At 34.3% G+C, this 13,006-nt stretch overlaps 1 long non-coding RNA gene across 3 annotated transcripts in view; it reads right to left on the bottom strand.

Annotated features, from left to right (window-relative positions):
- The window catches only part of LOC107309477, a 103,983-nt gene extending 90,985 nt beyond the window's left edge, over positions 1-12,998 (bottom strand). For 2 of the 3 annotated variants that reach the window (XR_001553193.2, XR_001553192.2), the window contains exon 1: positions 12,715-12,985. This is a non-coding gene — a long non-coding RNA (uncharacterized LOC107309477). Of the gene's footprint in view, positions 1-12,714 lie in introns of all 3 variants that reach the window. The other variant, XR_004306086.1, reaches the window with a different exon arrangement.
- Positions 12,999-13,006: the final 8 nt, after the last annotated feature.

Raw genomic sequence — 13,006 nt, 5'->3', positions numbered from 1 at the left:
CCTCACAATAATCAATATGCTTCTCCCAAAGGCTACAAAAGTAAAAGACACTGTTCATTTCTATTTTAAAATACTAGGGAGGTTTTACAAGGCAAGACAAGACATAGAAAGTATGAAAATTAAACAAACAAAGTACCCCTAACTGGCCTTCTAGTGACCTAGCTGTGAGATAACCTTTGTAGTGTTTCTTTTTTTGGTGTATGAGTTTCAGCTTCTGTACAACAGAGGAAGAATACCCTGAAGAAAAAGCCTCCTTCTTCCTCTAAGACACTTTGTACCCAGAATTCAACCCACCCTCTCAGAGACTGAAGTCCTGTGATATAAAAGAGTACAAGGCTCTATCATTGAGTACACAGAGGGGATTGTGCTGGAGCAGACCAAAAATCACCAAGCATCATGTCTTACAGTAGTTAGTAGAGGTTGCTTAAGGAGTGTCACACACATAGGCATCCAGAAGAGTGTTGAATATCTCCAGAGAAGGAGACTCCACAACCCCCTTGGGCATCCTGTTCCAGTGCTCTGTCACTGTAAAGAAGTTCTTGCGCACATTTGTGCGGAACTTCCTGTGCTCCGGTTTCTGCATATTCTGCTCTAGTATCTGAATATCTACTTTCTCCTCATATACATATATATACAAGTACATGCAAAAATGTTACAGTCATTTTTAGACTAAAGCAAGAATGACTTTTCCTCTGAAAGAAATTTGAAAAAAGTTAAAAAATCATTAAAAAAAATAACAAAAAGATACTTTCTGAAAGTATACCAAATGTCCTTTTTTCTACATGATTCAATGTTGAGCATTTCATTTTAAACTCCTTACCAGCGTCCACAGAATTTCCTGCAATATCAAAATTTAAATGATTTAGGAAAACAGTGAGGCATTATTCAGCTTATATGGATAGTGAATTTTGACAGCACAACTTTGGAAAATCTTGCAAGTAGGTCAGGTTAGTAACAATGCAACAAAAAACATGCAAACAGATACCATCTAGATGAACCAGAATTTAAGGAAATTATAAATGCCTGGCCATTATCAGGTAGTCATGGAGAGGAGGAGAAATTATGTATCATCCCCAAAATCTGTCTTTTTTCAAACGCTGTTCAGTCCATAATAAACATCACTTATAAGCTGTAAAATGTATGGTGGGAACTTAGGGAAGAGTATATGTGAGAAGCTGTGCAGTTAATAGGGAATTACTCAAGTTATAATTTACTAAATATTGTTGCAGATTTCTCGTGTCAGGTTGCAATAAACGGAAAAATTTCCTAAATTAATTTATACTGGGTAATCGAGTCCTAGTTAATAACTATGGCTTTGTGCAACATGAACACAGTAATTTAAGCTGTATGCCTGAAAGTAGATTCTCAAAATCAAATGCCATCTGCTACTTTACCTATCCCAGACTTGAAAGTAGGTATATATATATGAATATTCATCTTCAGTCTGCTCTCATGGTTCAACAATTAGTGCCATTTATTACCTCATTCTTATTATTTCTTGTTTTTCTGACAAATTTGCTAAAAAATCTGTTTTCTAAAAATAGGAAAGTAGAGCTGAAAAATGAAAACCAGGCGGTATGTAGATTGTTATAAACATTTCTCTGGCATACATAGAAGTATTGTAGGTAGTTATTTGAGTGGCACATATTTACTTATAACAACCTAGATGTTCTTTAATAATGCATGCCACCTTAAGCTAGGGAAGTGTGACTAAAGGCAGGACTGCAAATGTTGCTGTGCAAGTCTTTTCTTCCTTTTCTCTTTCTCTTATTTGTGGTGTTGAAGGGAGTAGATCCAGAAAGGGAGGAGAAAAAATTATAAGAAAAGACCTGATGTGCTACATTTGCTGCCTGATTTTGCTTCTACTCCTTACTTTTAAAGAGGTCTTACTTGGCTGCTCTTCTTAGGATAAAAAAAATAAAAAATAAAATAGTAAAAAAAAGGTAGCCCATATACTTTCAAAGAATTTGCTTTGTGAAAAACCTTGGTAGATTTCTATATCTGTGGAAATACAGCTTGAGGGAAAGTTGTGCTTGCAAACCAGCTTGAAAGTTAATCCAAAACAAAACATGCTTAATAAATGAGCGTTTATCTTTGCTTTTTGGAACAAGAAAAAAATCTGTTCATTATTCTTCCAAAGTGTGGAAGAGAAAGAGTTCTGAAAAAAAATACATAGTTAAAAAAAAAAATAAAATAAAAATACTGCTGATATTTTTCAATCTTTGTGTATTTTTAATACAAAGTTCCACAAGGTACAAACTCTGTGTCTTCCTCTATACTCAGTTTCCACTAAAGCCAACAAGGCTATGTCTTTGACTTACAGTCTTTTCACACTGTTGCCATGACATATGGAACTTCCAGAATGGTCAGTACTGCACCAGGAAAGCTAGACCATGTCATAGGCACATAGATTCATCTTCCCATCGAAATAATGATAATAAAGACAATGCTATATCTTCTCGCTTAGAATGGAATAGCTATACATGGCAAAGAGCCACAAGATACGTATCATGGACTCTGAGAAAAGGAATATAGGAAATAAGTTTGCTATTATTCTTCTGCTCCACAGGGATCTGAGCTGGTGTCAGCAGTCCCTTCTGGCCTGTTTCTAGTCAGGGATATGAGCGACAGTGTTTGTGGGCTGCTATAAAATAGCCTGCACTTGCAGCTCAGGAATAATAGCCAAAACTGCTTTGTTCAGGAATCAATGACTTTGAAGTCACTTGATCAGCTGGCTAAAAGGGCTAACCACAACAATTCATAACTCTTCAATGAACTGCCATTTAAACTAATTAAGTTAGACACTTAATTAATCAGCTCTTACATGTTATACAAGTCCTGAATGATCTGGAAAGGGCTGATCAAAGCTGGTGTAAGATCTTACCTCTATTTTTGTATGCCTTATCTTTAACTAGTATGTACTGCAGTTTTCTGAATAATTATGACATTTGATTTGTGTGAAAACATAGAAAAACATCAATATTTCAACAGAGAAGCTGATCTAGTTTCTATTTAGATCAATGGAAATTCTCTTTCTTCCAAAAGTAGATCAAGTCCTTAATAAATAAAACTTTATTTCACTTAAATAAATTATGAAATGGTAATATTCCACAGAAGAAATTTAAAAATACTCTTTTTCTTTGAAATGTCTATATGCAGGTTCCCCCCATTTTCAATAGACACATTATCTTCACATTTTAATTTTGTACTTAATGACATAATGAGAAATATATATACAGAGTTACTCATTATGCTGGGCTGTACTTGCATAACAATTCTCAGACTTCAGTTAATTATATGCCCAACCACGTGTTGCTTAGTGCCTAAATAAGTAGTACTACTTTACAGCTAGGAATACTAAGCAATGAAAGGCAACACTCTTTTGTTTGGTGACACGAAAGGCTGTGTGTGAATTCAGTCTCTTCTCACAGGTCCCCTCTCCTGGCTAATGAATTATATACTGTACAAGTGTTTCAAAGAAGGACACTTTCATTTATGCTTGCTGCACAATATTAGGGCTCGTGTGCAGCTTTTAGTATTTCCTCTATCCAAGAATTTCTCCCACTAGTCAAGTTAAAAAAAAAAAAAAAAGAGAAAGAGAGAGAGAGAGAGATTTAGAAAGAGAGAGAGAGAGAGAGAGAGAGAGGAATGAGAATAACAGAAGAAACTAAAGTAACTACAGAGATTTGGAAGATTTATTTCAGGTCATTTTTTTCTTACCCTGCCAAGATCACAAACTAGCAATTGAGATGAGGAAAGAATCATTGGAAAAGCTATTTGTCTACAAATGGTATTTCTTAGATACCTAATACTGTGTTACTCTAAAAGAAATGGGATACTTAAGAGTAAGTGAAGAAAAACAAGCAGTAACTAAAAGACACTGAAGATTTCACTCCAGTACAATTGCATGGGAGCTCAGAACAAGTTTTATATGTCTGGAAACCCTTTTTTATCATACTTAAAATACATGGAACTTCCTGAACTCACACATCAGTCAGTGACAGATTGACTAACCAGTTGAGCAATTATATTTTTATATAAACAGTTTAATCTAAGCTCTGGAGGACTACTGCCTATCAGCTAGGTTTACAACAAAAACTTTCCCAGTTTGCAATCATTTCTAAAATTTCTGTCCCTTGTGCCTTCTTGGTCTTGCATCTTGCACTGTGAAGTTAGTTTGACAGTTAACAACTCTACTTGAAAACTAATATTTCAAAGGTGGTTGTATGTGGTAAAATAATGTACAGGGTCAAAGATTAGGAATATTACTTTTGCTGTCCCAAGAACATAGTTCCTTTCAAAGCATGAAATTGTTATGGTATCTTTTTCAACAACAACAAAAGCAACAAAAGATCTACATAAAAAGAGGCTCCTGTACTTAAAATGATGAAAATGGATTTACTTACTGAGTTAAATATATATATATATATATATATATATATGCAAATACACAAATAACTGCAGCTATTCCAGTATTTTCCAACATCTCTTCTGCAAAGATTTCTAATGTGTTAAAAGGTCATTATATTAGGTATTTTTCATTGCTGCTGGCTTATCTCAGAGAGATGTGCAATATCCATTGCTGACACATTCTGCTCTATTTTGAAGTTCTTGTATGTGCTGTCATCATCAGCATATGGAAGTTTACAGTTTTATTAAATCATAGAGCACTTCATTTTCAAACTAGTCATAGTTTACCATATGGCTTCATTAAGAAAGATTTCCTTTGTTGTTTTTAAAATAAAATTACATGAAGTTTTCAGTGCTTGTTTGTATGTTTGTTTGTTTTTAGTAGAATCAAATGAAATTGAATTCTGAAAATTAGAACTTTCCTAAGTACTTCATAATTTTCCAGATGACTAATTGCAAATTCTGTGCAGTGGTCTTGACCTATCTGAATACAATGATGACACCTTTTGCAGTGTGCCTCATCTGCAATTTAAACTGATTCTCTGAGTTTCCCAGCATGACAGGCAAACATATGAATAGTTCTTCACCATTTCCTTCCCTAAACAAGAGTCCAGAAGAGGGATCAGATACAGTATAGATTAAAAACACAAACCAAAAATCTAAAAAAGACCTAATATAGACATTTGTTTCATAACTGGATTTTGACACAGACGGAGATTTTTCTGAATTGCTACTATTAGCGTATGCAGGAATTCATAAGTCTAACGTAGTTAAATTTTGTACAAATTGTGTACACCCATAAGACATAACTGACAGGCAATAAGGAATTGCAAGTTAACAAAAATGAGTGATATGGTTCATGAAGGCATATTTGGACAAACAGACTTTGTTTTAGACACAAAGGATCAGATAATGTCCATCATGCAACATCTACAATAAAATTTTCAAGTGCTAAGTAAAGAGCCTATCTTTCAAGAAAAAAACTGTTGTTGTTTCTTCCCCTAAGGCTTCTCTGTACCACTGATTCATTTTAAAAACCCAACCTGAAAAATAACATATTACACTTAATTTGCTTTCTTTGATGCCATTTCAATATGTGGTTACACCCAATATGCCTGTGACAGTAGTGGGATTATTTTAGGGTGAGTTCTCTTTAAAGCTTTTGTCTGGATGCAGGACTCAAATGCATACTAAGTTTGCAGATGACACTAAATTAGGGGGAGCTGTTGACTCCCTGGAGGGTGGGAAATCTTGACAAATTAAAGGGCTGGACAGTCACAAGTGACAAGAAGTTTAACATGGGCACTTGCATCTGGAATGGGGCAATACCAGATATATGTAGAAACTGGGGGACAGAAGAGTGGAGAGCAGCCCCCTGCAAAGAAATCTGGGGATAATTGTTAAGACGAACTGAATGCGAGTTAACAATGTACATTGGCAGCCAAAAGGGCCAACTGCACATCAAGAATAGCACTACCATCTAAAAGAAGGAAGGGATTATCCCACTCTACTTTGTGCTGGTATGGGCTAAGCTTGAGTATAGTCTGCAGTTTTGGACATCAAAAATATTAGAATGTGCAACCAACAGAGTGCAAACCAGGGCTCTGAAGTGGTGAAGGGTCTATAGACCAAGATGAGGAGTGGCTGTCCATGGTTAAGATGTTATAAAAGCCAACAACAAAATTTCTGCTTCTTGGTTTTGGTCATGCTAAAATTCTATATGATTCAGGAAGTCTTTTCAAGATTTACTTATGCCATAGGTATGCGTATACATCATATTGTAAATATACTTCTAAACTATTCCAGTTATGAATCAAATAGGAAATAAAGGAAGAAAAAAAATAAAAAGATTAAGAAGAGAGGAAGAAATAAAATAAAATAAAACAAACAAGAGAGAGAGAGAGAGAGAGAGAGGAGGTACATAACAAAAGAAATACAGCATCAAGACTTTTGCACTGAATGTTGAACTTTGCATGTTTTCCATAATCCCAAGGTATAGGCAGCTCTAAAAATAGTTTACTGTCTTAACAAAACAAGAATAAGCCTTGTCTCCGTTAATATGCAGCATCATGCATTCTTTAAATGTATCATGATGTGGGGATTTTATCTAGCTCCTTCCCTTGCATCATTCTGCATATATGAAGAATTGAATTTGAGTAATGATGAAGTATTTGATATTTTGGTTATTTTTACTGTGTCCCTAGGCCTCGCTCATTCACACTATTCAAATTGAGCTGAATACAGAATTATTCATTTCCTTATGGTCTTCCCTACAGTGCACATTACATGAAGCTCCGTGAGCTTCAAGAAGGTTAATTTGTCTTAGCAAAACCTCTTTGAAGTGACAGGGTAACTTATCCCACTTCACAAACAGGCAGCACATATATACAGGCAACAGTCAACTCTGAGCTACTTCAGCCCTGAGTCCTGTTGGTTTGGCTTTTTTTTTTTTTAATGTGTGACACATCTCATAACAATTTGCATACTGAAGCACAGCACTCATTCACTCTAATTGCAGCTGTGGCTACTCAGTGCTTCCTCATCTTAGTTCCCAGAATCTCAAGCTGAGCATTCAGAAATGAAAAGCAGTTACTGACTGTGTGAAATATTTTGTGTAAGGTAAATATTACACAAGAACTCTGGAGAAGTCAGAGTTGAACTCTGCTACTCTAAGCCAGAACTTAGGTACTTTGAGAGAAAGGCATTCTTTCCTCTTCCAGTTCTTGCAAGAAATAAGGTACAAGTACCACATACAATGTTATCCTTTTGTTCTCATGAGTAAGCAGGAAGACATCCATAATGTAGTACAATCTTGTCTATTGAGAGAAGTATGAGTTTGGGTTAGAAACATGTATTCACCTGAAGTAGAGCTTGCTCATAACTGTGAATGAAGGAATGAATTAATATAATAGATAAATATACTATTTTTTAACTTTCAACCCCTTCACTGCTGTTCCAGCTCCTTGTCACCTCTTTCTTTGTTCTTGTTTTTCCTGTTCCTCCAGATTCAAATGAGTTTATTTTGTGTACCTAGTCCCTTTGTTTGTCTGCTCATGCTGTATGGATGCCATTTACATGCTTAGTCAGCTAAGTGTACTAAATGCTACTAATTTTGCTTATATTTTCATACTTCTCAGTTATGATTGAGGTTATGGTGTCCGTGCACTGTGAAATATCTATCAGCCGTGTTGCAGTTCCTATGGTATCATGTGTACATATACAGCTATAAGAGAAATGTTGACACAGAAATACATAAAATGTAAAGCTTTACTAAGTTTTACTCTATTTTCAAGGATTACAAACACTCTGAGAATAGGCACAATCGTAGCTGGTCTCAATATTGGTAATTTTTTGCTCGTTATTCAATCTTAGACTGCATAGATGCATAACTGCATAAGAAGTTTCACTGATACTCTTAAGTTTGAAAGGAAGTCTTCCACATATTTATTCAGAATTGTTATCAAAATAACTTTTTCTTTTCTCTTTTTTTTCTTTTTTAAACTACATTTGTACTGTATCTGCTAAAACTAAAAGAACATAATTAATCAAACTTGGTCATGAATGTCTATATATTTTGATTAACTATCAAAAATATTCTGATACAAGAGGTACTATTGCAAAGACAGAATGGTGATATGCTAGAAGAAGCTTATAGGAGTATTTAGTTTAAGAAAGCCAAATTATAATCCTTGGTAAAGAATCCAAACTTATTTTTTTGTTTATAAATCAGATATTTATTCAGAAAATGCAGACTTCCTGTTGAAATAGTAAGCCAATCCTTGAAAAATCACTAACAAAGGAAAGAAATGAAAATATCAGAAGATTCCTTTCTGTTTCAGTGTTTTAGAGTATATATGAATACAGGCTTAAAATCTCTTACATTTAAGTTTGTCAAATTCACTTGAATATATAAAGCTATTCACAGCAATGGGTACACATAGCTGTGATTATAAATGCTTAAGTTTGATTACTCAGGAATCCTGCATCCCCTCAAAAGATTAGGTCAGTCTTACCAGTGTCTTCATACATCCCTACTGTGGGACAGAAACTGCTGCTGTTTTTGTGAGTGCATCTGTCATGTCTGATCAGACCAGCTGCTATAAGAACAAAAATCTTGTAGTAATTATGACCAAGGATATTCTCTGGCCTGCCTTGGCAGCTAACCATAAACAAACAAACAAACAAACAAACAAACAAATAAATAAATAAAAACGGAGCAATACTTTGCTACTCATAAACAAGTGGTAAGTATCCCTCAAAATGAATACAACTTATGTTCTTGCTGAAAAATGATTCAAGCTCTGAATTTCTATGATATAGAAAAAGTGCAGTGGAACAGAGGAAGATATAAGCTTTGCTCAAATCTCTATGGACAACAGCTCTTAGACCAGTTATGCAGACAATAAAACTCTGTTAGAAACCTAATCCTAAAGGCTAATTTTACTTATAGAAGTTTTCTTGGCATCAAGCTACCAATGTAATTGAAATCCTGGGTTATTCATCTGTATTGGAAAAGATTATTTGTCTCATACAAGACACGACTAGCAAGTACAATGAATTTGCTTTCACGAAGTTATGAGAAAGTATGAACATGTCATACAGCTGCCACATACTGTAATACTACTTAAATTCACTTTATTATGAAAACAGAAGGTATCTGAATATGTTTAAATTTCCTTTTTCAAGAAAACATGCGTCCATGCCAGTGATCCCAGACAATTATCTAATGTAGCCATCATGGAACTACATGAAAGAAAGTGGAGCCCTTTGAACTTCATTCTATCAGTCAACTTGGTCTAGAATCATCCAGTGGTCCAAACACATCTAACAGAATGAAAACTAAAAAATGCTAGAGAGGAAAAATAACTCACTAATCAGTAAAAGCTCCATGAGACAATGAGCTTGAAGCTGACTGACTTAAAGAAGATTTCAGTTAGTAACACCTTGATGTTCATATAATTTTCTTCTCAGTCATTTAAGGGATAAGATACATTTAACAGAACAGAAGTAAGACTCTCATCTGAAATGATTCTGTGCAGAAATAACTTCTTCTATCTTCTTACATAGAGAAAACATTGCATAATATTCTATTGCTTAACATTCTGTGTTATTAACTTCTAGTACAATAGATTTTCAATACGAGTTTCACAAAAGACCCTTTTGACTACATAGTTTATGAAGATATTTTTGACATATTTCTGGAGTAGTCTCAGAGAAATAATCCCTTGTAATTTTGATGCTATTCCACAATAGCTGTTCTAGGTTCTTACTCCCTTGCAGTTTTATCCTTTGCTATTTCACAGCTTTTTTAGGTTCACAAGCAATTTCTTTCAGATCCAGAGAGATATTGTGAATAAGATAAGGAATGTGTATAAAATTCTTTCTTTTTAATAGAGAACTCAAATTCAGAAATATGAACACATAGACAGTTTTCCAAATGGGACGGTGTCACCAATTTTATTTATTTATTTATTTTAAACTGTGCTCCAAGTAACCTTCTTTTCTTGTTTTCATCATTTTGACTGACATTTCTGGGTAGCAGCACTCAGACATTGCTTCATGCACAGAGATGCCAGCTGACCATCTCCCTGCAGGACAAAGGAGTATATACCAATGCATGTACAAAGTCTTCATGGGACCAAAGCACTCCAAAATTATTGTTCACTGCTCATGCAGCATCTTCTATTTCTCACCTTTATTGAGCTTACCACCAGAATTTCACTAGTCTTTTTTTTTTTTCCTCAGTAGGTGAAAGAGATACATAGTCATGGGGATTGTAAATTGAGCAGTGATGAACCTGCATGGTCTTTTATGATTCTGAAGGGGGACTTCATCAGAAACTTTTACTGTGATTTTAATAAGATAAGCATTTCTGGTCCAAAGCAGCATAAGTGTCTTCCACTAAATTTCTTTGGCAAATTTCAAAAGTAATTCCCTTATGCATAGAGTATTTTGACTATGACCTGAGGAAAATTTCCAGTCATGATTCATCTATTAGAATCACTGAAAAGGGGGAAAAAAGAGGTAGTAAATACCTCGCATAAACTGTACAATTCATATAATAAAGTACAATCAATGTTCCTCATGTGCGATATGCTACATGAAAACCCTTTCTACAGCAGCAAAGATAGATTTCACCTCAAGTTATGATAGACATTCACTGATCAGATTTATCCAGTGTGCTTGATCACAGGCAAAACACATTCAACAGTGCACAAGGAGGATCTTTTCTGTAACTCTGGTTTTAATATTTGAGAAAAGTATATAGCCTGATGCAGCAAATAAATAAAACAGAAATAAATATCACTTAGCAAAGTTTTAGGAGTCTGCCATTAGATCAGTCTTCTAATAAATACAAAATCTGTATTCTTATATTATTATCTATATTTATCATTTTGTATCTCCTTGCGACATTATTTTAAGATTCAGTTAGTTTCCTTGATTACAAGGAATTTTGGAGGATTATATTTTTCTAAATATAAAATTGATAACATTTAATTTACCTATCAAATATTTCAATTTGGAATAATCAAAAATCCAAAGAAAGGAAAAGGGATCTATTTTTGTTTTCTTCTTTCCTTTTAAACCAGGTGATGCTTCTTAGAGTTTCTTTCCTCTTGTCTAATTTACATTGAACTTGGCTGCTTATAATATGTCTCTAATTTGTAATTTCAACTGATTACTGATGACGTACATGGGTTTGAGCTGAATCCTATAATCAGCCTTCATTTTCAAGAATGACTTAGAATTTTGGTTGCCATCTGGAAAGGATCTGATTTCTTTTAAAAAAGTTATTGAAAACACTCACCATCTGAACCTGTAAAGATCCCAATAGCGTTTATCTAATAATTGAATAGCTCAAAGTCATTGGCTACTTCAGATAATTCAGCTTCTTTAGAGACTTCTACTTTTCTTTTGGAGGTTTTATTTGGTTACGAATACATCCATCAGGATCTCCTTTAAGGCAATTAGAACTGTGGTAACAGAAAACCTCTAATGCAACATAATTGTTTTTATATTTAGAAGATTATTTTAATCATTTAAATCATACTTGATTTACTGCAGTCATTTCTAACTCAGAAATATTGCTATGATTATTGTATGTCATCAGTGGAATGGACCATTACCAAGGGAAAATGTCTTTCTTTTTTTCCTATGAAATAATGATGAGAACAGTGGGAACCATGACATTATAAAACAGATAAATGTTAAAATGCAGACAGGATTCTTTTCCATTTAGATAGCATTATTTAGGTAAAAGAGTTCTTCGTAGCTATGTAAAATGTCGTGTATGCATGTAATCACCTGGAAGGTTGCAGTAAGTAAGAAAAAAGTTGCATCTCATAGCATTGTGGAACTACTGCACTCCTATTGCTAGAAATGACAGAACCTGCCCAGTTCTTCATCCAATAGAAAAATACACTGCCCGTGTGGATGAAATTATTTTTAATTTGGTTCCCTTCCCTCCCTGCCCCCCTTTATGATTAGCAGTTAAAATCAACTGTTTGGCAGTCTGAATTATTAACATGCATTCTTTTCACATACATCTTTGTCTCTGCCTTGTGAAGGTATTTGTTGCCAGCTTAGTGCAATAAGCACTTTCTAGATGGCTTTTCACCATAAGCAATATTATGATTTTAGTCAGAGAACTTCCCTCAGCACAGATGCTTTTCAGGTTGTTCTGAACACCTAATACAGTCAACATTGATGTCTAGTCTAAATAGTATTAGTATACATCAGTAGAAAATAGGGATGGGAGAGGGAAATATTCATTGCAAGAGGAAGATTCTTTAAAACACTGTAAACACCTTCTCCCCTGCAAACGTATATATTACTATGGGTTTCTGTAGAACATCAAAATCCATTTTTATCTGTTTCTTTTCTTCCTTCCTTTCTTTCTTTCTTTCTTTCTTTCTTTCTTTCTTTCTTTCTTTCTTTCTTTCTTTCTTTCTTTCTTTCTTTCTTTCTTTCTTTCTTTCTTTCTNTTTCTTTCTTTCTTTCTTTCTTTCTTTCTTTCTTTCTTTCTTTCTTTCTTTCTTTCTTTCTTTCTTTCTTTCTTTCTTTCTTTCTTTCTTTTTCTTTTTCTTTTTTTTACAGAAATCTATGTACTAAGCACATTCTTAGAACCAGCCTCTTGATGTCTCTTTGGAAAAAAAAACAAAACTATATTTTAATATAAGATGCTAGAGCATAGCAATTTGGAGCAGGAAATAGCTAGTGCAATAAGATAACTGAATAACTATTTTCTTCTTAGACTCTATAAGAGGAAGAGATAAAGGAGAAAACAGAAACAGATTAACTCACCAAAAATCAAACCACTGCATTGCCCTCTTTGCCACTGAGTGTTTTGGAATAAAAGACTGAAGATTATATCAGTACAATAGAGGCTCCCTCCTCTCTCTCTACAATGAGAAGCTGTAGACTGTGGGGGGGGAAAAAAAAAAAAAAAGCAAAAAAAAAAAAAAGCATTTCACCAGCACTTCAGCCAGTAGAAATCAGAACAGGTAGAGAGGTATACAGAGCAGAGAGAGAGGGAAGGGTTAAAGGCATCATCGCAGCCATTAGAGGGAAAAGTTGAAGCAATACAAGCACAGTA

This window comes from Coturnix japonica, chromosome 2, assembly GCF_001577835.2.
Source record: "Coturnix japonica isolate 7356 chromosome 2, Coturnix japonica 2.1, whole genome shotgun sequence".
Lineage (NCBI taxonomy): Eukaryota > Metazoa > Chordata > Aves > Galliformes > Phasianidae > Coturnix > Coturnix japonica.
The sequence above is the reverse complement of the archived record's forward strand: the minus strand, read 5'-3'. Positions and strand labels throughout refer to the sequence as shown.